This window comes from Schistocerca serialis, chromosome 5 (genome assembly GCF_023864345.2).
Source record: "Schistocerca serialis cubense isolate TAMUIC-IGC-003099 chromosome 5, iqSchSeri2.2, whole genome shotgun sequence".
Classification (NCBI taxonomy): domain Eukaryota; kingdom Metazoa; phylum Arthropoda; class Insecta; order Orthoptera; family Acrididae; genus Schistocerca; species Schistocerca serialis.
The window spans coordinates 829561598-829583498 of NC_064642.1; positions in this window are offsets into that span (position 1 = coordinate 829561598).

Consider the following 21901-nt stretch of genomic DNA (forward strand, 5'->3'; position numbering starts at 1 on the left):
GAAGAAGTCTTACGCTTCTCCGGCTGGGAAGGGGGGACTGATGTCCCCGATGGTTGGGGGGGTGTTGCTCCTGAAGTAGATGGAGCAGGAGCAACAGGAGGTTTAGTGCCCCCCACCATCAAGGGGGCAGGTGTGGGACTTCGACTCTGGGAGCTGACTGGTGCGGATGGAATTGTAGAAGGAGTGACAGTTGCGGCATATGAAGCTGTCATGCGCACCGGATGAAGTCGGTCATATTTTCGCTTCGCCTCAGTGTACGTCAGGCGGTCGAGAGTCTTTATTTCCATGATCTTCCGCTCCTTCTGCAGAATCGGACAGTCTGGCGAGCAAGGCGGATGGTGCGCACCACAGTTCACACAGATTGGAGGCGGCGCACAGGGATGATCTGGATGGGAAGGTCGACCGCAATCGCGACAGACGAGGTCGGACGCACAGCGGGAAGACATGTGGCCGAACTTCCAACACTTGAAGCATCGCATCGGGGGAGGGATATACGGCTTGACATCACAACGGTACACCATCACCTTGACCTTCTCAGGTAACGTGTCACCCTCGAAGGCCAAGATGAAGGCACCGGTGGCAACTTGACGATCCCTCGGACCCCGGTGGACGCGCCGGACGAAATGGACACCTCGGCGCTCCAAGTTGGCGCGCAGCTCGTCGTCGGACTGTAAAAGCAGATCCCTGTGAAAGATAATGCCCTGGACCATGTTCAGACTCTTATGGGGCGTGATAGTGACAGAGACATCCCCCAGCTTAGTACAAGCGAGCAAGGCCCGCGACTGGGCGGAGGATGCCGTTTTTATCAACACCGATCCGGACCGCATCTTGGACAAGCCCTCCACCTCCCCAAACTTGTCCTCTAAATGCTCGACAAAGAACTGAGGCTTCACGGACATAAAAGATTCCCCGTCAGATCTGGTACAGACGAGATATCGGGGCGAGTATCTTTCGCTCTCATTCATAGCCCTTCGTTCCTCCCATGGTGTGGCCAGGGAGGGGAATGATTTGGGGTCATACACGTTAGCCTTGAATTGAGCTTTGGAACGCTTAGAGACTGCTGACGGCTGGCCGCCAGCAAGAGAAGATGTACCACGCTTCATTGCGGGTCATCCGCCCTGATGCCACCTACTCCGACCAAGGGCCCTCCCCACGGGCGCCACCCAGCCACAGCAAAGGCCACCTGGCAGGATGGCCGTTGCCGGGAGTCCCGATGCCCTAGGGAGATGGGCATCTACTCCTTGGCATACGTGGGGAGTGAACGGCGCAGGCATCAGTAGAGCGATCCCTGTGTTGTCAGGGGGCTACAACCAAGAGGGTACATGGCGACCCCACCACAACGGACTGGCTACCGTGCTGGATCTTAGGTGCAAAAATGGCCAAGGTCGTCGTCACAGTTAAAAGAAACATTGCAGAGTGCAGCGTGGAAATCGCCCAAGAGATCGAAAACGAGCGGGACACCATTGCAACGACGAGAAAGACGGCTATAGGTCTAATTGCACGAAGGATACAGTGCACCATGTAAGGTGCCCTTCCCCAATTGGCTCGCTCTTCGGAAGAATTTAGATAGATGGAGGTCAAACCCGAGAGGGGACCATCACATAAGGCCGAAACGTTTGAGACTCCTTTTAGTCGCCTCTTACGACAGGCAGGACTACCGCGGGCCTATTCTTACCCCCGAACCCGCAGGGGGACGACGTTCTGCAACGCCAACGGTGGAGGAGCTGAAAAAGATGCAGAAATCGTCAGCATATAACGTGGGCGAGACAGACGACCCTACTGCTGCTGCAAGGCCATTAATGGCCACAAGGAAAAGGGGCACGCTCAATACAGAGCCCTGTGGAACGCCGTTCTCCTGGATATGAAGTGAACTATGGGATGTGCCAATTAAAACGCGGAATGTCCGAACAGATAAAAAATTCCGAATAAAAATGGGGAGAGAGCCCCGGAGACCCCACCCGTGCAACGTGGCGAGAATATGGTGCCGCCACGTCGTGTCATATGCTCTGGAGAGGTCGAAAACGACGGAGACGAGGTGTTGGCGCCTGGAAAAAGCAGTGCGGATTGCAGACTCAAGGAGGACCAAAGTATCGGCGGTGGAACGGCCCTGACGGAAGCCGCTCTGGCATGGAGCCAGGAGACCCCGAGACTCGAGCAGCCAACACAGCCGTCGACTCACCATGCGTTCCATCAGCTTGCACAGAGTATTGGTTAAGCTAATGGGCCGATAACTATCCACAGTAAGCGGGTCCTTACCAGGCTTCAGCACCGGAATGATGGTACTTTCTCGCCACTGCGACGGAAAGACACCATCACCCCATAGGCGGTTGAAGATGGCAAGAACACATCGCTGACAGTCCGGGGACAAGTGTTATAGCATCTGATTGTGGACGCCATCTGGCCCAGAGGCTGTATCGGGGCACTGTGCCAGGGCGCTCTGGAGTTCCCACAAACTAAATGGGGCGTTATACGCCTCAGGGTGGCGAGAAGCGAAAGAAAGCCGTTTGCCTTCCTCCCGGCGTTTGAGCGCGCGAAACGCAGGCGGGTAATTCCCCGACGCAGAGGCCCGAACATAGTGCTGAGCGAAATGCTCGGCGATTGCATCGGCATCGGTGGATACTGCCCCGTTGATGGTAAGCCCTGGGACACCTGTAGAGTGCTGCAATCCAAAGATGCGCCGAATCTTCAGCCACACCTGGGAGGGGGAAGTACGGGAACCAATCTTGGAAACGTACCTCTCCCAACACTCCTGTTTCCGCCGTTTGATAAGCCTCCGTACCTGAGCACGGAGACGTTTGAATAAAATGAGGTTCTCCAAAGACGGGTGCCGCTTATGTCGCTGAAGAGCCCGCCGACGTTCTTTAATGGCGGCAGCGACCTCTGGAGACCACCAAGGCACCGACTTTCGCCGGAGGCACCCGAACGAACGAGGAATGGTACGTTCCGCAGCGGAAACAATCGCTGCAGTCAGTGTCTCAACCGCCACATCGATGGTACCATGGGGGAGAGAGTCAACAGTGGCAGCAGAGCAGAACGTGTCCCAGTTTGCCTTGCTAAATGCCCATCTAGGCGAGCGCGCAAAGGAGTGACGCTGTGGTAGTGAAAGGAAGATCGGAAAATGGTCACTACCACACAAGTCCTCGTGGACTCTCCAGTGGACCGATGGTACAAGCCCTGGGCTGCACAACGACAGATCTATGGCCGAGAACGTGCCATGCGCCACACTGAAATGTGTGGCGGCGCCAGTGTTTAAGAGGCAGAGGTCGAGTTGGGAGATGAGATTCTCGACCTCCCTGCCTCGGCCAGTAACCTTCGTTCCACCCCACAGGGGATTGTGGGCGTTAAAATCCCCCAGGAGAAGAAAAGGCGTGGGGAGTTGGGCGACAAGTGCAGCCAAGTCGGTCAGGGAGACTGTACCACCTGGAGGGAGATAGACACTGCAGACGGTTATGTCCTGGGTAGTCCTTACACGTACAGCCACAACTTCCAATGATGTTTGAAGGGGCACAGGAGCACTATATACAGAGGTAAGGACATACACGCAGGCTCCACCTGACACACAATTGTAAGTGCTACGGTTGCAGTAATAACCCCTGTATCCACGAAGGACAGGGGTCCGCATTGCCGGGAACCAGGTTTCCTGTAGGGCAATGCAGAAAGCAGGTGTCAGGCTTAGAAGCTGCCGTAGCTCAGGGAGATGGCTAAAATAACCGCCACAATTCCACTGGAGGATTGTACAAAGCGTGTCCGGTAGGGGCATTCAGGCACAGAAAAGGCAAATTACTTGGCAGGGTCACATGCTGCCACCGACTGAGCGACGGACGTCACTACGGCCATCGTTTCTGAGGAGACGGCGAGATCCAGGTCATCAGGGGACGCAAAGAGCTCGACCTCGTCCTCAGAGGCTGAGCTGACAGGGAGCATTGGTGCGGGAACCACTGGGTCCTTATCCTTCTTGGAGAGCTTCCTCTTCTCTCTCTTGTCTTTGGGAGGAGGGTTGTCATGCTGGGAGGGCTTTCCTGACGCATTATCAGGAACAGAGGAAGAGCGTGAAGCCCTTCGACCAGCAGCTGGTGGCTTCTTCAGCCACTGGCTAGTGTCTTGTGAGACACTGGGGAAGTCCTTGTAAGGGACGCCCCCAAGGGATCCCTTCCGAACAAGTGAGGCCGGAGGAGGCTGTTGCGTCCCCGGCTGAGCAGCCGGAAGGAGCTGTCGCTTCCCCGGCTGAGGAGCCGGAGAGGGCTGTCGCCGCTCCGGCTGAGAGGTGGGGACCAACGTCCCCGGTTGCTTGGGGCGCACTGCTCCCAAACTCGGTGTTTTGGGAGCAGTGGAAGAGAGAGCGGCCTGTCCCAGCGGTGGGGCAGACGTTACCTGATTTCTCTGTGGGCCAACAGAGAAGGGAGTCTGTGCAGGAGCTGGTGGCGGCAGTGTGACAGTAGCATAACTCCGCAACATAGGTGTGGGGTTGAGTCGTTCTAATTTCTTCTTCGCCTCTTGGTAACTTAAACGGTCCAAGGTCTTAATTTCTTGTATCTTCCGCTCTCGTTGATAGACTGCACAGTCTGGTGAGCAGGGAGAATGATGCTCCCCACAGTTAACGCAGGTGGGAGGCGGAGCACATGGAGCATTAGGATGTGGAGGTCGTCCACAATCACGACACGTGGGGCTGGAAGTGCACCTGGAGGACATGTGTCCGAATTTCCAGCACTGGAAGCATCGCATAGGGGGCGGGACATAGGGCTTGACATCGCACCGGTATATCATCAACTTGACTTTCTCAGGCAAGCAGTCGCCCTCAAAGGCCAGGATGAAAGCACCGGTAGCGACCCTATTATCCTTTGGCCCCCTAAAGACACGACGGACAAAGTGTACACCTCGTCGTGCCAGGTTCTCACGTAGCTCGTCATCAGACTGTAGCAGAAGATCTTTATGAAAAATAATCCCCTGGACCAAATTTAACGACTTATGGGGAGTGACAGTAATGGGGATGTCACCAAGCTTCTCACAGGCGAGTAATGCCTGGGACTGCGCAGATGAAGCTGCTTGTATCAAAATGGCCCCGCTCCTCATTTTGGAAAGAGACGCCACTTCCCCAAACTTATCTTCGAGATTGTGCACGAAGAAAAGAGGCTTAGTCCCCAAAAACGAATCCCCATCAGTTCTGCTGCATACAAGGTATCGTGGCGAATACGGCTCCTGTCTGTCTGCAGCCCTACGTTCCTCCCATGGTGTGGCTAGGGAAGGGAACGACTTCGGGTTATATGTCACAGCGTTAAATTCCACCTTACCACGCTTAGAGACATTGGCGGTCGGGCGACCACCAGATTGAGATTTCACCCGCTTCATTGCGGGGCATCCGCCCCGATGCCACCCACTCCGACCAGGGGCTCTCCCCACGGGCGCCACCCAGCCACAGCAAAGGCCACCTGGCAGGATGGCCGTTGCCGGGAGTCCCGATGCCCCTGAGAGACGAGCATCTACTCCTTGGCTTACGTGGGGAGGAGTCAGCTCAGGCATCGGCAGTACGATCCCTGTGTTGTCAGGGGGCTACAACCTAGAGGGTACATGACGACCCCACCACAACGGGTTGGCTACCGTGCTGGATTTCGGGTGCCATGGGTAGTCCATAGTGATCGTGCGTGCTGGTGGTGACGCACTAAGGGCGGTACGTACACAATACATCAGGTGTCTATGCCCAAAATGAGGGATGGAGGGTGCATGCACGTCGCCAGGACGATCAAGAGTGCCAAGGTCGTAGGGCACAGAGGACTGATGGTGCACCACGTAAGGTGTCCTTCCCCAAAAGGCTCGTACTTCTGTGGAATTTGGAAAAATGGAGGTCAAACCCGAACGGGGACCATCAAATTAAGGCCAAAACGTTTGAGACTCCTTTTAGTCGCCTCTTACGACAGGCAGGAATACCGCGGGCCTATTCTTAACCCCGAACCCGCAGGGGGGAAAGCCCCATTGATGCAGTTGTGCAAGAATACAGTGTCTCCAAGTAGTATCATATGCCTTACTGATATCAAAGAAGATACCGATACAGTGATGCTGACGGAGGAAAGCCTGCTGAATAGCCGCCTCGAGGAGGGTCAGGTTGTCGACTGTGGAACGAAATTTTCGGAATCCACACCGAAAGCGGCTAAGGAGCTGCCTGGTCTCTAGCAGCCAGACCAGACGACGGTTAACCATCCGTTCCAGGGTCTTTCCGACACAGCTTGTCAAGGCGATACTACGATAACTACTGGGACATGTGCGGTCCTTTCCTGGTTTGAGGAGAGGGATGAGGATTGCCTCCCTCCACGAGGTTGGGAACACTCCCGTGTGCCATATGAGATTAAAACATTCGAGGAGGATTTCCTTGGACGCCGCTGGAAGATGTCTAAGCATGGAGTACCGGATGCGGTCGTAACCTGGTGCAGTGTCAGAAGTCTCAGTAAGAGCTGACTCAAGTTCCCACATGGAGAAAGGGGAGTTGTAGGCCTCAGAACCGTTCGACCGAAAGTTCAAATTCGCTCTTTCGACAGTCGCACGGTAGCGACGAAACGCTGGATCCTGGGTTGCAGTGGCAGTACTTTGTGCAAAATGCCCTGCCAGCGACTGAGCTATGGCGCTGGGTGTCGTTTGGAGGCATCCCTGGTTCAGGACTGCAGCTATTGGTAAACGGCTGCGTTTACCGGAAATCCTCCGTATGGCTTCCCATACCTTTGTGGAACAAGTGGAACGGTTGATGGAGTCCAGAAACTCCTGCCATGACCTTTTCTTGCTCTCTTTAATGACACGGCGTGCCCTGGCTCTCGCGATACGAAAGGCGGTAAGATTGACCGTTGTTGGGCGGCATTTAAATCGGCGAAGAGCCGCACGCCTGTCACGGATGGCTGAACGGCACTCTTCTGTCCACCAAGGCACAAGGCGCCGCTTAAGAGTGCCAGAAGACTGTGGTATGGACAGGTCAGCAGCATGGTGGATCACAAGCGTGATGTGATCCACCCATTCCTGTACGCTGGCGTGGCGGTCAAAGACAGCCAGCCGAGTGAACAGTGGCCAGTTAGCCCTGCCAATCATCCACGATGGTGGCCGCTGCTCCAGCAATACACCATCCAGGAGATGAATGCGGATAGGGAAGTGATCGCTGGAATGTAGGTCGTCAATGACCTCCCAGTGAACGGAGTCAGTGAGGGTCGGAGAGCAGAAAGATAGGTCAATGGCTGAGAATGACCCTGTAGCACTAGAGAAATGAGTCGGAGTACCTGTGTTGAGGATGCACAACACTTGAGATGTTAGGAGGCCCTCCAAAATTCGACCTCGAGCGCAAAGAGAAGTGGAGCCCCACAGGACATGAGGGGCATTGAAGTCTCCCAGGAGGAGAAATGGGCGGGGGAGTTGGTCGATAAGGTTTGTGAGAGCCTCTAAGTTCACTGCATCCAGAGGGGGTAAATAAAGGGAGCAAACGGTAAGCGTCCGACCGGAATAAATTGCAACTGCAACTGCTTGCAGGTCAGTATCCAGGGGGAGAGCAGAGGAGTGGTGGTCATTATCGACAAACACGGCGACTCCGCCTTTGGCCCTGTCTCCAGTCAGGTCATCTTTGCGATACAACCTATAGCCCCTGAGTACAGGAGCATCAGATTGTTTGAGATGTGTTTCCTGTAAACACAAGCACAGGGGGCGTTGCTGTGCTAGGAGGTGCAGTTCCTCCACATGTGCCTGGAATCCATTCATGTTCCACTGAATAATGGGAGCCATCTATCAGGGCGGGAGTACCTTCAGTCGCACTTTCTGTCGGGGAGGAGAGCCCACAACAGGTGGAGGCTCAGTTTTGGGGCGAGACGATTGCCCCAGTCTGACATCTACCTCCATCGCCTCAGAAGAGGAGTCGAGAGAGACGTCAGAAAGAATGACATCCACATCAGCAGACTGTAGAACGTCAGTCTCCTTTAGTGGGCGAGTCTTCACCTTTGTCTTTGGCTTCGATTTTCTGGCCTGAGGTGGCATTGGAGCCAAAACCTCAGAAGCAGTAGGGGGTGTACCAGCACTAGGCAGTACACAAGACTGGACCCGGGAAGGGGCAGGAAGTTCCACGATGTCAGCTACCACAGCCTGGTCAGAAGGCCGGGAGGGAGCAGCAGGCTTCACAGGAATGGCAGCAGCACATGTACACTGACAAACGCAGGTGCTAGTGCTGACAGTAGCAACCTCCGTTTGGATAGCGGCATCGGTTTTCAAGACAGGCTGTTTCAGAACGGAAGAAAAGGAGGCAGCGAACGTGGGCGGCTGCATGGACTTGTAGATTTTCTTTGCCTCACCATACGGGATGCGTTTAGTGGTTTTAAGTTCCTGGATCTTCCGTTCCTCAAGGAAAACTCTGCATTCCCTACTCCACACAGGGTGATCCCCAGAGCAGTTCACACACTTGGGAGGAGAGGAGCAATCAACTCCCTCATGAGCGGCTTTACCACATTTCCCACAAGTGGCTTCCCCTTTACAGCCGAGAGTAGTGTGGCCAAAGTGTTGGCATTTAAAACACCGCATGGGGTTGGGGTAATAAGGCCGTACACTGAGACGTAGGAAACCTGCCTTCACATGCTCTGGCAATTTGGTGCTGTTAAATGTAAGAATAAAGGAGTCAGTTTTTATGAGAGCACCATCCACCCGTTTCATAACGTGTTGCACGTCCACAATTCCTTCCCGGGACCATTCAGACTTCAGTTCGTCTTGGGGAATGTCGACGAGATCTCTGCAAGTCACAACACCCTTGCTGTAGTTCAAGGTGTTGTGAAAGTCAGTCTCTATCGCAAACTCCCCAAGAAAGCGTGCCTTCTGAAGGTTCTGGACTTGCTGGAAGCTAGATGTTTCAACCAGCAAGGTGCCATTGCGCAGGCGCTTTACAGACTTTAACGTGCCAGCAATACCCTCTAAGCCCTTCTGTATATAAAATGGCGAAACTTTTTCAAAACTCCCATCTTTTCTTTTAATTATGAGAAACACATTCTGAGAAGCAGAATGCGTTCTGTTACTAGTACCTGAATCAGGAGGACTGGCTACACGAGCCCTCTTGTTAGATTGGGTGTTAGAACCTACCAGCGGCCCACCCTTTCCGCTGGGAGGAAAAGAAAAGTTCGAGGGTTCCATCTCGATCCCACGAGCAGCTAGGGAACTAAAGGTCCGCTCAGACAGAGCCCCGCATGCCTGAGTAAGCCCTATACAACTGGGGTGTGGCAGGTGCCCCAGAGGTTGCCCGCTTGCGACTGTTCCACCTCAACAGCCATGCATCTCATAGGCGCGGAGCACACCGGAAGATTGAGGGGTTTTTTATAGAGGTTTGTTCCATCCTCGCGATCCGGGCGGCCAAGCCAAGATCCCCATTCCCTGAGACACACAACATTCCACCGCCGCGCCGCACGGTGGTCGCTGAAGTGTACTCAGAGCTTACGGTGACGGGGGACAGGTGGCGCTTACCAGTCCCCAGCTCAGGAACCCCGGGGTCGCCAAGCCCGTACCCAGCAAATGAATGCTGAGCCCCTGGGGGCGCGGCAGATCGCATGCGACGACAGAGGCGCAGCTGATTGAGATGCCGACGCACCTCACCAGAGGCCCCCAAAACCAGATACATAGCGCGGCCGAGGCAGCGAAGAATGCGCCGTTCAACCCAACGCCGTGAACCTCGATAGTGGCGGTAGTAGACAACGTCACCTGGAGGAAAAGCAGGTGTCTGCCGCTGCACAGGAACCTGATGCGGCGGATGTAGCAAAGACATCAAGGTTCGATGAGGGCGACCGTGGAGCAACTCAGCCGGCGAGCGATCATCTCGGGGCTGAGAGCGATACGAGGACAAAAAGAGCAACAACGCGTCCTCCCTTCAATGCAAAATATAGCAGACAACGCTTGGATGGTGGCAGAAGACGTCCTGGAAGACATCCGGACAACAAAAGGAAAATTACCGAATGAATCAACCAGTACCAACCATCGAGCATTCCAGAATGGTTGGTTGGTTGGTTGGTTGGTTTGGGGGATTAAAGGGACCAGACTGCTATGGTCATCGGTCCCTTTTTCCAAAGACAAAGAACACCCACAGAGAATAAAAACGAGGAACAAAAGAGATCACAGACGATACAGGACAAGAGAAACTGAGACAAAGACAAGACAAAACGAACTAAAAACACACAGAGTGTGACGGTGGTTGGCCGACCAGAAAAATAAAAAAGGAAAAGCCAACCACTGGAAACACATTAAAAAAAAAATCAGTTTAAAACCGGAGGCCAAAGGCCAGAATCAACACAAAACAATAAGATAAAAACAGAAACACTCAGAGTAAAGAATAAAAACCCCCTGCCCGAATAAAACGTAAAACTAAGTCAGCCATAGCTGGGTCATCTGTTAAAAGGGCAGGGAGCGAGTCAGGCAGTGCGAACGACTGCCTGAGCGCAGCTAAAAACGGACACTCCAATAAAACATGAACCACGGATAAAACGGAGCCGCAGCGACATAGAGGCGCATCCTCACGGCGCAATAAGTGGCCGTGGGTAAGCCGAGTGTGCCCAATGCGCAGCCGGCAGAGGACAACAGACTCCTTGCGAGAAACCCGCAAGGAGGAGCGCCACACACCGGTAGCCCCCTTGATGGCCCGAAGTTTGTTGCGTGAAGGCAGGGCGCGCCATTCAGTGTCCCAAAGGTCCAGAATTTTGCGGCGTAGGAACGCCCGCAAATCTGTCTCCGGGAGGCCAACGTCCAGAGATGGTGCACTAGTCGCCTCTTTCGCCAGCCGGTCAACATTCTCGTTGCCGGGGATCCCAACATGGCCTGGGGTCCACACGAAGACCGCAGAGCGGCCGCAACGCGCAAGAGTATGCAGGGACTCATGGATAGCCATCACCAGACGGGAACGAGGAAAACACTGGTCGAGTGCTCGTAAACTGCTCAGGGAATCGCTACAGATAACGAAGGACTCACCTGAGCAGGAGCGGATATACTCTAGGGCTCGAAAGATGGCGACCAGCTCAGCAGTGTAAACGCTGCAGCCAGCCGGCAAGGAACGTTGTTCGGAATGGTCCCCTAGAGTGAGCGCATACCCGACTCGACCAGCAACCATCGAGCCGTCGGTGTAAACAATGCCAGAGCCCTGATACGTGGCCAGGATGGAATAAAAGCGGCGGCGGAAGGCCTCTGGAGGGACTGAGTCCTTCGAGCCCTGTGCCAAGTCTAGCCGAAGGCAAGGGCGAGGAACGCACCACGGGGGTGTACGCAGAGGTGCCCGGAAAGGAGGTGGAACAGGGACAAGCCCAAGCCCGGAGAGAAGCTCCTTGACGCGTATGGCGATCGGACAACCCGACCGGGGCCGACGTTCCGGCAGACGGACGACTGACTGTGGGAACAGGAGACGATAGTTAGGATGCCCGGGCGAGCTTAGAACATGGGCAGCATAAGCGGCCAGCAAACGTTGGCGCCAGAACCGCAGTGGAGGGACACCTGCCTCCACGAGTAAGCTGTCCACAGGGCTGGTGCGGAAAGCACCAGTGGCAAGGCGTATCCCGCTGTGGAGGATTGGGTCCAGCACCCGCAACGCAGATGGGGATGCTGAGCCATATGCCAGGCACCCATAATCCAGACGGGACTGGATTAACGCCTGGTAGAGCCGCAACAGTGTAGAGCGGTCGGCGCCCCAATGGGTGTTGCTCAAGCATCGCAGAGCGTTTAGATGCCGCCAACACGTCTGTTTCAGCTGCCGGATATGAGGCAGCCAAGTCAACCGGGCATCGAAAACCACCCCCAAAAACCTGTGGGTCTCCACCACAGCAAGGAGTTCGTCGGCAAGATAAAGCCGCGGCGCAGGATGGACTGTTCGGCACCGGCAGAAATGCATAACGCGGGTCTTGGCTGCCGAAAACTGAAACCCATGCGCTACAGCCCAAGACTGCGCCTTACGGATAGCGCCCTGTAGCTGACGTTCAACAGCTGCAATGCCAGTAGAGCTGTAATAAAGGCAGAAGTCGTCAGCATACAGGGAAGCGGAGACAGAATTTCCCACGGCCGCAGCAAGCCCGTTAATGGCTATTAAAAACAGACAGACACTTAAAACAGAGCCCTGTGGCACACCGTTCTCCTGGACGTGGGAGGAACTATACGAGGCCGCGACTTGCACGCGGAAGGTACGACACGACAGAAAATTGCGGATAAAAATCGGCAGAGGACCCCGAAGACCCCATCCATGGAGCGTAGAAAGAATGTGATGACGCCACGTCGTATTTCCAGAATGGACCAGCAAAATCGATGTGTAAGCGTTGCCAAGGGGAAGTGGCTTTTGGCCATGCAAAGAATTTCCGCGGTGGTGCGGATTGTTGTTCGGCACACGCCATGCAAGAAGGGCACATATTCGTAATCGCAGCATCGATTCCGAACCAAGTACAGTGCTGACGAGCAAATTGTTTCGTTCTCACTATACCCCAATGTCCTTGGTGGAGAAGCTGTAAGACAGAGGACTGTAACGAACGTGGGACCACGACCCTGGACTGATCATTATCAGAATGCAACAGCAAAACACCACGTCGTACAAAAAGTCTCCTTGTGAGCAAAAAATCGGCGAACCAACGGATCCCCGATCCGTGACTTTGACAAGGGCCATTGCGTAGTAACAAAACGCAGAACGGTAGCAAGGACAGGGTCAGCAGCTGTGGCTGTAGCTACACGACGAAAATCAATCGGAAACGATTCGACCACGTCATCGGTTTCCGAATCAGTGAACATGCAAGCAAGTTCGGAGGAATTGAATGCTCTATCCTCAGCAACAGGCAAACGGGACAACGCATCGCCGTTTCCGTGCTTAGCAGTGGGCCGATACAAGATATCGTAGCGATACTGCGAGAGGAAAATAGACCAGCGAATGAATTTCTGCGCTGTACGTGGAGGTACAGGCTTGTTCGGATGAAAAAGCGATGTCAAAGGTTTGTGGTCTGTGATGATGGTAAAGTGACGACCATACAAGAAATCATGAAACTTTGTAACACAAAAGACGAGAGCCAATGCTTCTTTCTCGATCTGTGAATAATGTCTTTGCGCAGACGAGAGCAATTTGGACGCAAAGGCAATAGGGCGATCGTGCGATCCATCTTTGTGCGCAAGCACAGCACCGATCCCGAAATCCGATGCATCCACCATCAACAAAAGGGGTTTCTGGGGATCGAATGGCGTAAGGCAAGTATTGGAAAGCAATGCCGATTTCAACTGGCGAAAGGCGCGTTCGCATTCCGTCGTCCAGACGAACGGAACACCGTTACGGTGTAAGCGATGAAGCGGAGCTGAAATGGAAGAGGCATGGGGAACATAGCGATGATAATAATTAATTTTTCCCAGCACACTCTGTAGCTGCTTCAAATTCTGCGGCGAAGGCAAGTCATTAATGGCACGGAGGTGCTCGGGACTGGGATTGAGTACATGTCCCAGGTAGTGCAAGTCACGAGCAAAAAACACACATTTGTCCTTCCGCAAGAGAAGACCATTTTGTTGCAAGACCTGAAATAATGTTCTGAGATTGGTTAAATGTTCTTCTTCCGACTTTCCGGAGATCACAATATCGTCCAGATAGTTTGCTGCAGTAGGGACCGACGCACAAACAGGTTGCAGATATTGCTGAAACAATGCAGGGACGGATGCACGCCCGAATGGCAGTCGTTTGAAGCGATACAAACCAAGATGCGTGTTAACCACCAAAACGCACTGGGAGTCTTCGTCCACCAGTATTTGCAAGTGCGCATCTGCTACGTTCAACTTTGAAAAATATTTACCCGGGCATAGTGTGTCAAAAAGATCTTCCGGGCGCGGTAAAGGAAAAGTTGCAATCACTAGTCGTGGATTCACTGTTGCCTTGAAGTCCACACAAAGTCTCAATTTTCCAGAAGGTTTTGGCAAAATTACTAAGGGTGATGCCCAGAGACAAGCCTGCACACGTTCAATCACACCTTGTGATTCCAAATCGTGTAATGTTTTTGCGACCTCATCACGCAATGCGCGGGGAACATTGCGCGCTCTGGAAAATTTTGGTTGTGGTTGGTTTGGGGGATTAAAGGGACCAGACTGCTATGGTCATCGGTCCCTTTTTCCAAAGACAAAGAATACCCACAGAGAATAAAAATGAGGAACAGAAGAGATCACAGACGATACAGAACAAGAGATACTGAGACAAAGACAAGACAAAACAAACTAAAACCACACAGAGTGTGACGGTGGTTGGCCGACCATAGACATAAAAAAGGAAAGGCCAACCACTTAGAAACACATTAAAAAATCAGTGTAAAACCATAGGCCAAAGGCCAGAATCAACACAAAACAATAAAATAAAACAGAAACACTCAGAGTAAATGATAAAATCCCCCTGCCCGTATAAAACGTAAAACTAAGTCAGCCATAGTGGAGTCGTCTGTTAAAAGGGCAGGGAGCGTAGCAGGCAGCGCAAATGTCTGCCTGACCACAGCTAAAAGGGGGCAGGCCAGCAAAATGTGGGCCACTGTCAAAGCTGCCCCACAGCGACATAGAGAAGGGTCCTCCCTGCGCAGTAAATAACTGTGTGTCAGCCGGGAGTGGCCAATGCGGAGCCGGCAAAGAACTACTGAGTCCCTGCGAGTGGCTCACAGGGATGGTGGTGGTGGTGGTTGTTGGATGTTTAAGGGGGACTAAACAGCGAAGGTCATCAGTCCCCCATTCCAAAATCAGGCGAGCCGAAAATCTACGAAGCAGAGAAAAACCAAAGGGGGAGGAGACGTCCCCCAGGCGCTAAAAGCACACAAATGCAGCAACAAACACTACAGACAAGAACAGGACAGAGGAACACCAGACAGAAAGAAACAGAAGAAAGGAGGATGGCCGGAGACTGGTTGACTGACCATGAGAAAAAAAAGGGAAAGAGTCAACCATCTGACGGCACACCAGAACAGCAACAGACACAAGGACAAAAGACACAAAAGGGAAAGGCGCAGGACTTCCCTAAATCGAACCATAAAAACGACTACTACGGATAAAATGTAAAACAGTGTCAGCCATGGAGGCATCGTCGGATAAAACCAAAGCCAAAGTGCCCGGGAGATTAAAAGATTGCCGGAGTGTGCGCAGTCGAGGACACTCCAGCAAAATGTGGCCGACTGTCAGCCGGGACCCACACTGACACAAGGGGGGATCCTCCTGACGTAACAGATGGCCGTGCGTCAGGTAGGTATGGCCGATGCGCAACCGACACAGGACTACCGAGTCCCTGCGAGAAGCTCGCAGGGAGGAACACCACACATCAGTCGTCCCCTTGACAGCCCGTAGTTTATTCGGGGCTGTCACGCCACGCCACTCAGCAGCCCACATCCCAAGTACCTTACGGCGCAACACCAGCTGCTGGTCGCGAGCCGTAAGGCCGATCTCCAAAGCTGGAGCGTCTATCGCCCCTTTGGCCAGCCTGTCAACACGTTCGTTCCCTGGGATGCCAACGTGACCTGGCGTCCAAACAAAAACGACCGAACGACCACAGTGGGTAATGGTGGAAACAGACTCCCGAATAGAGGACACCAGAGGAGAAGAGGGATAGCAGCGGTCGATGGCCTGGAGGCTGCTCAGGGAGTCACTGCAGATGACGACGGACGCATCTGAGCAGGAACGCATATGCTCAAGAGCTCGCAAGATGGCCACCAGCTCTGCAGTAAAAATACTGCAGCCAGCCGGCAAGGAGCGTTGCTCAACATGGGCAGCGTGAGCAAAAGCGTAGGCAGTGCGACCATCAACCAGGGAACCATCAGTGTAGACAGGCTCACAGCCCGGAAATGAGGCGAGGAGCGCAAGAAAACGGCGACGGAGGGCCACAGGCGGAACCGAGTCCTTGGGTCCCTGTGCCAAGTCCAGACGGATGGACGGCCGGGACAAACACCAGGGAGGCGTAGGTGCACGGACCCGGAAGGGATGGTGGTGGTGGTTGTTGGATGTTTAAGGGGGACTAAACAGCGAAGGTCATCAGTCCCCCATTCCAAAATCAGGCGAGCCGAAAATCTACGAAGCAGATAAAAACCAAAGGGGGAGGAGACGTCCCCCCAGGCGCTAAAAGCACACAAATGCAGCAACAAACACTACAGACAAGAACAGGACAGAGGAACACCAGACAGAAAGAAACAGAAGAAAGGAAGATGGCCGGAGACTGGTTGACTGACCACGAGATCAAAAATGGGAAAGAGTCAACCATCTCACGGCACACCAGAACAGCAACAGACACAAGGACAATAGACACAGAAAGGGAAAGGCGCAGGACCTCCCTAAAACGAACCATAAAACGGACTACCACGGATAAAATTTAAAACGGTATCAGCCATGGAGGCATCGTCGGATAAAACCAAAGCCAAAGTGCCCGGGAGATTAAAAGATTGCCGGAGTGTGCGCAGTCGAGGACACTCCAGCAAAATGTGGCCGACCGTCAGCCGGGACCCACACTGACACAAGGGGGGATCCTCCTGACGCAACAGATGGCCGTGCGTCAAGTATGTATGGCCGATGCGCAGCCGACATAGGACTACCGAGTCCCTGCGAGAAGCCCGCAGGGAGGAACGCCACACATCGGTCGTCTCCTTAACAGCCCGCAGCTTATTCGGGGCTGTCATGCCACGCCACTCAGCAGCCCACATCCCAATCAGCTTACGGCGCAACACCAGCTGCTGGTCGCGAGCCGTAAGGCCGATCTCCAAAGCCGGGGCGTCGATCGCCCCTTTGGCCAGCCTGTCTACACGTTCGTTCCCTGGGATGCCAACATGACCGGGCGTCCAAACCAGGACCACAGAACCACCAGAATGGGCAATGGCGGAAACAGCCTCCTGAATGGAGGACACCAGAGGAGAGGAGGGATAGCAGCGGTCGATGGCCTGAAGGCTGCTCAGGGAGTCACTGCAGATGACGACGGACCTACCTGAGCAGAAACGCATATGCTCAAGAGCGCGCAAGATGGCCACCAGCTCTGCAGTAAAAACACTGCAGCCAGCCGGCAAGGAGCGTTGCTCAACATGGTCAGAGTGAGCAAAGGCGTAGGCAGTGCGACCATCAACCAGGGAACCATCAGTGTAGACAGGCTCACAGCCCGGAAATGATTCGAGGAGCGCAAGAAAACGGCGACGGAGGGCCACAGGCGGAACCGAGTCCTTAGGGCCCTGTGCCAAATCCAGATGGACAGACGGCCGGGACAAACACCAGGGAGGCGTAGGTGTACGGACCCGGAAGGGAGGCAGAAGAGGGAATGTCCCCAGTTCTGACAGCAGGGACTGGACACGGACAGCTACGGAAAGCCCAGACCTAGGTCGCCGTTCGGGCAGATGGAGGACCATGGCAGGGAAAAGCAGGCGATGATTGGGATGGCCTGGCGAGCAATGTACGTGGACAGCATAGTCGGCGAGCAGACGATGGCGGCGAATCCGCAGCGGGGGAACCCCGGCCTCCACCAGTATACTATCCACAGGGCTCGTACGAAAAGCGCCAGTTGCAAGCCGGACCCCACAGTGGTGTATGGGGTCTAACAACTGCAACACTGAGGGTGATGCAGACCCATAGGCCAGGCTCCCATAATCAAGCCGAGACTGCACAAGGGCTCTGTACAACCGCAGCAGCGTGCAGCGATCTGCACCCCAAGACGTGTGGCTAAGGCAGCGGAGGGCGTTGAGGTGCCGCCAGCATTTTTGCTTCAGCTGAGTAACATGAGGAACCCATGTGAGCCGGGCATCAAACACGAGTCCCAAGAAGCGGCAAGTGTCCACCACTGCAAGCAGGTGGCCGTCGAGGTAAAGGTCAGGATGAGGGTGGACCGTCCGACGCCTGCAGAAGTGCATAACCCGAGTCTTGGCAGCAGAGAACTGAAAACCATGAGCCAGAGCCCATGATACTGCCTTGCGAACGGCGACTTGCAGCCTGCGTTCGGCGACTCCCGTAGTCGTGGAGCTAAATGAGATGCAGAAGTCGTCGGCATACAAAGAAGGAGACACCGACGACCTCACTGCTGCTGCCAGACCATTAATGGCCACTAAAAATAAGGAGACGCTCAACACCGAGCCCTGCGGGACCCCATTTTCCTGTATGTAAGAGGAACTAGAGGTGGCACCGACTTGCACCCGGAAAGAGCGGCGCAATAAAAAGTTTTGAAGAAAAGCCGGGAGCCGACCACGAAGACCCCACCCATGCAACGTGGCGAGGATGTGATGCCTCCATGTGGTGTCATACGCCTTCCGCAGATCGAAAAATACAGCAACAAGATGCTGACGTCGGACAAAAGCCGTACGGACAGCAGATTCCAGCCGCACCAAATTGTCCACTGCAGACCGGCCCCGACGGAAGCCACCCTGGGATGGAGCGAGGAGACCGCGCGACTCAAGGACCCAACACAAACGCCGCCCCACCATACGTTCGAGCAATTTGCACAAAACGTTGGTGAGGGTAATGGGACGATAGCTGACCACCGCCAGTGGGTCCGCACCGGGTTTCAAGATGGGGACAATAGCGCCCTCCCGCCATTGCGACGGGAACACGCCTTCGCTCCAAATGCGATTAAATATCGCGAGAATGTGTCTCTGGCAGTCCCTTGAGAGATGCTTCAGCATCTGCGCGTGGATGCAGTCTGGGCCTGGTGCTGTATCAGGGCAATCGGCGAGGGCAGCGAGGAATTCCCTCTCGCTGAAAGGAGCATTGTATGTTTCAGAACGACGCGTGTGGAAGGAGAACGGCGTCCGCTCGGCTCGCTCCTTTAGAGAGCGAAAGGCGAGGGGATAGGATGCAGTCGCAGAGCTCTGAGCAAAGTGCGCGGCTAGCCGTTCAGCAATGGCGGCAGCGTCCGTGCAGACAGCGCCGTCCAAGGAGAGCCCAGGGACACCCATAGGGGTCTGGGAGCCATAAATCCGCCGGATCCGGGACCACACGTGCGAGGACGAGACACGGGAGCCCAGGGAGGAGACGTACCTCTCCCAGCACTCCTGCTTACGCCGTGCAATAAGACGACGGGCGAAGGCACGGAGCCTCTTAAAGGCGATGAGGGTCTCCAGAGACGGGTGCCGCCTATGACGTTGGAGAGCCCGCCTACGGTCGCGAATAGCCTCAGCAATCTCCGGCGACCACCAGGGGACAGCCTTCCGCCGAGGGAGGCCAGAGGAACGGGGGATGGCAGCCTCGGCCGCCGAAATGATGGACGTGGTGAAAACACGGACCACCTCGTCAATGTCACCCCGTGGGGGAGACGCAATGGTTACAGCGGAAGTAAAAGCTGGCCAGTCAGCCCTATGGAGAGCCCAGCGGGGCAAGCGCCCAGAAGAATTACACTGTGGCAGTGACAAATAGATGGGAAAATGGTCACTGCCACACAGGTCAGGATGCACCCTCCAGTGGAGGGATGGGACAAGTCCAGGGCTGCAAATAGAGAGATCGATGGCCGAGAACGAGCCATGGGCCACACTGAAATGCGTGGGAGCACCGGTGTTCAAGAGGCTAAGGTCGAGCTGAGCCAACACATGCTCCACGGCCCGACCGCGATCATCGGAGACAGTCCCACCCCATAGAGGATTGTGGGCATTGAAATCGCCCAGAAGCAGCAATGGTGGCGGGAGTTGAGCCAGCAGCGCAGCCAAGGCATGGCGGGGGAGCTCCCCATCCGGAGGAATGTAAACAGAGCAAACAGTAATAGCCGGCGAGAGCTCAACCCTGGCAGCAACTGCCTCTAAAGGCGTCTGAAGGGGTACTGGCGAGCTACAGAGAGAGTGGTGAACAAAGAGGCAAACCCCACCTGACGCTCGTTGACAGGCAGCACGGTTCTTATAGTATCCCCGATAACCACGAAGGGCGGGGGTCCGCAGTGCAGGAAACCAAGTTTCCTGCAGAGCAATGCAGAGAACAGGGGAATCACTCAGAAGCATCCGGAGCTCTGGCAGGTGGCGGAAATAACCGCCGCAGTTCCATTGGAGAATGGAAGCAGGAAGGGACTGGGAGGGCGTGAATGCGACTAAGAGGCAGACAGCGCTTCAGAGCCAACCGCCGCCACTGGGGGAGAGTCAGCTGAGTCCATAGGAGAGGCCCCCAAGGGTTCCGTGAGGGCGAGATCCGCGGCAGAGGCGAGGATCTCCACCTCATCCCCGGAGCCAGGACTATGTACAGCACGCGGTGCTGAAACTGCCGGAACGTCCTTCTTCTTGGACACATTCCGTTCCTTCTTCTCGCGTCTGCCCTTAGGGTGAGAGGGCTGGGAGAGCTTCTCTGAAGGAGCGTCGGAGGCTGACGACGACGCAGAAGCCCTACGACCAGCAGGTGGCGGAACCTTCAGCCACTGGCTGACATCTGGCTGGGAAGGAGAAGAAACGGAGGAAGGGAGAGCCCCGAGGGACCCCTTCCGCGAGAGAGGAACCGGCGGAGGCAACGCCGCCGGAGAAGGAGGGGGAGGAATCGAGCCTCCTGGTTGTGGAGCAGATGTCACTCCCGAAGTAAGCGTGGGGGGAGCGACAGAAGAGGGTTTGCCCCCAACTGCTAAGGGGGCAAGAGAGGAAGGCTTGCCCCCAGGCACGAGGGGGGCAGACAGAGATACATGGCCCCGAGGGCCCACTGAAGGCGGCACAGATGAAGCGACAACCGTCGCTCGTGCGGGCGACGATAACGTGGCTGCAGCATAAGATGTTCGAAGGGAAGCAGGATACAACCTTTCATATTTCTGTTTAGCCTCTCGATAAGTAAGCCGGTCCAGGGTCTTAAATTCCATAATCTTCCGCTCCTTATGAAGAACGGGGCAATCCGGCGAGCATGGAGAGTGGTGCTCCCCACAGTTAACACATACAGGCGGAGGTGCACATGGAGAATCAGGATGAGAGGGGCGTCCGCAATCTCGACATGTAGCGCTGGAAGGGCAACGGGAGGACATATGCCCAAACTTCCAGCACTGGAAGCACCGCATCGGGGGAGGCACGTATGGCTTGACGTCGCAACGGTAAACCATCACCTTGACCTTCTCGGGCAAGACATCACCCTCAAAGGCCAAGATAAAGGCACCGGTGGCCACCCTGTTTGTCTTGGGTCCTCGATGGACACGACGGACATAATGCACACCACGTCGTTCCAAGTCGGCTCTCAGCTCGTCATCGGATTGCAACAAGAGGTCACGATGGTAAATAATCCCCTGGACCATATTTAAGCTACTGTGGGGAGTGACGGTAACAGGGACGTCACCCAGCTTATCACACAAGAGCAACGCTCGTGACTGGGCTGGGGAGGACGTCTTGAGGAGGATGGACCCATTCCTCATTTTTGACAACCCCGCCACTTCCCCAAACTTATCCTCCAGGTGTTCCACAAAAAACATAGGCTTCGTCGGAAGAAACGAGTCACCATCAGTCCTGCTGCAGACAAGGTATTGCGGTACGTAAGGCTCCCGCTTGGCACTAGATCGGCGTCCCTCCCATGGCGCAGCCAACGAGGGGAACGTCTGAGGGTCATACTGCGCAGCATCGAAGTCGACTCTACCTCGCTTAGAGACGCTGGTGGCCGTGCGACCACCAGCTTGATGTGATTTATTGCGCTTCATTGCGCCACATCCGCCCAGATGCCACCTACTCCGAACGAGGGCTCTCCCCAAGGGCGCCACCCAGCCAAAGCAACGGGTACCTGGCCGATATCCCGTTGCCCGGAGTCCCCGTGCCCCAGACAAGATGGGCACATACTCCTTGGCATGCATGGGGAGGAAACAGCTCAGGCATCTGTAGTGAAATCCCTGCGTGGTCAGGGGGCTACCACCAAGAGGGTACATGACGACCCCACCACAACGGACTGGCTACCGTGCTGGATTTTAGGTGTTTAAAGGGTCCACAGTTGTCGTAGGCGCTAAGAAGAAGAGTGCGCACAAGGCGAGAAGGAGACCACCCAGAAGATGTTGGGCGTA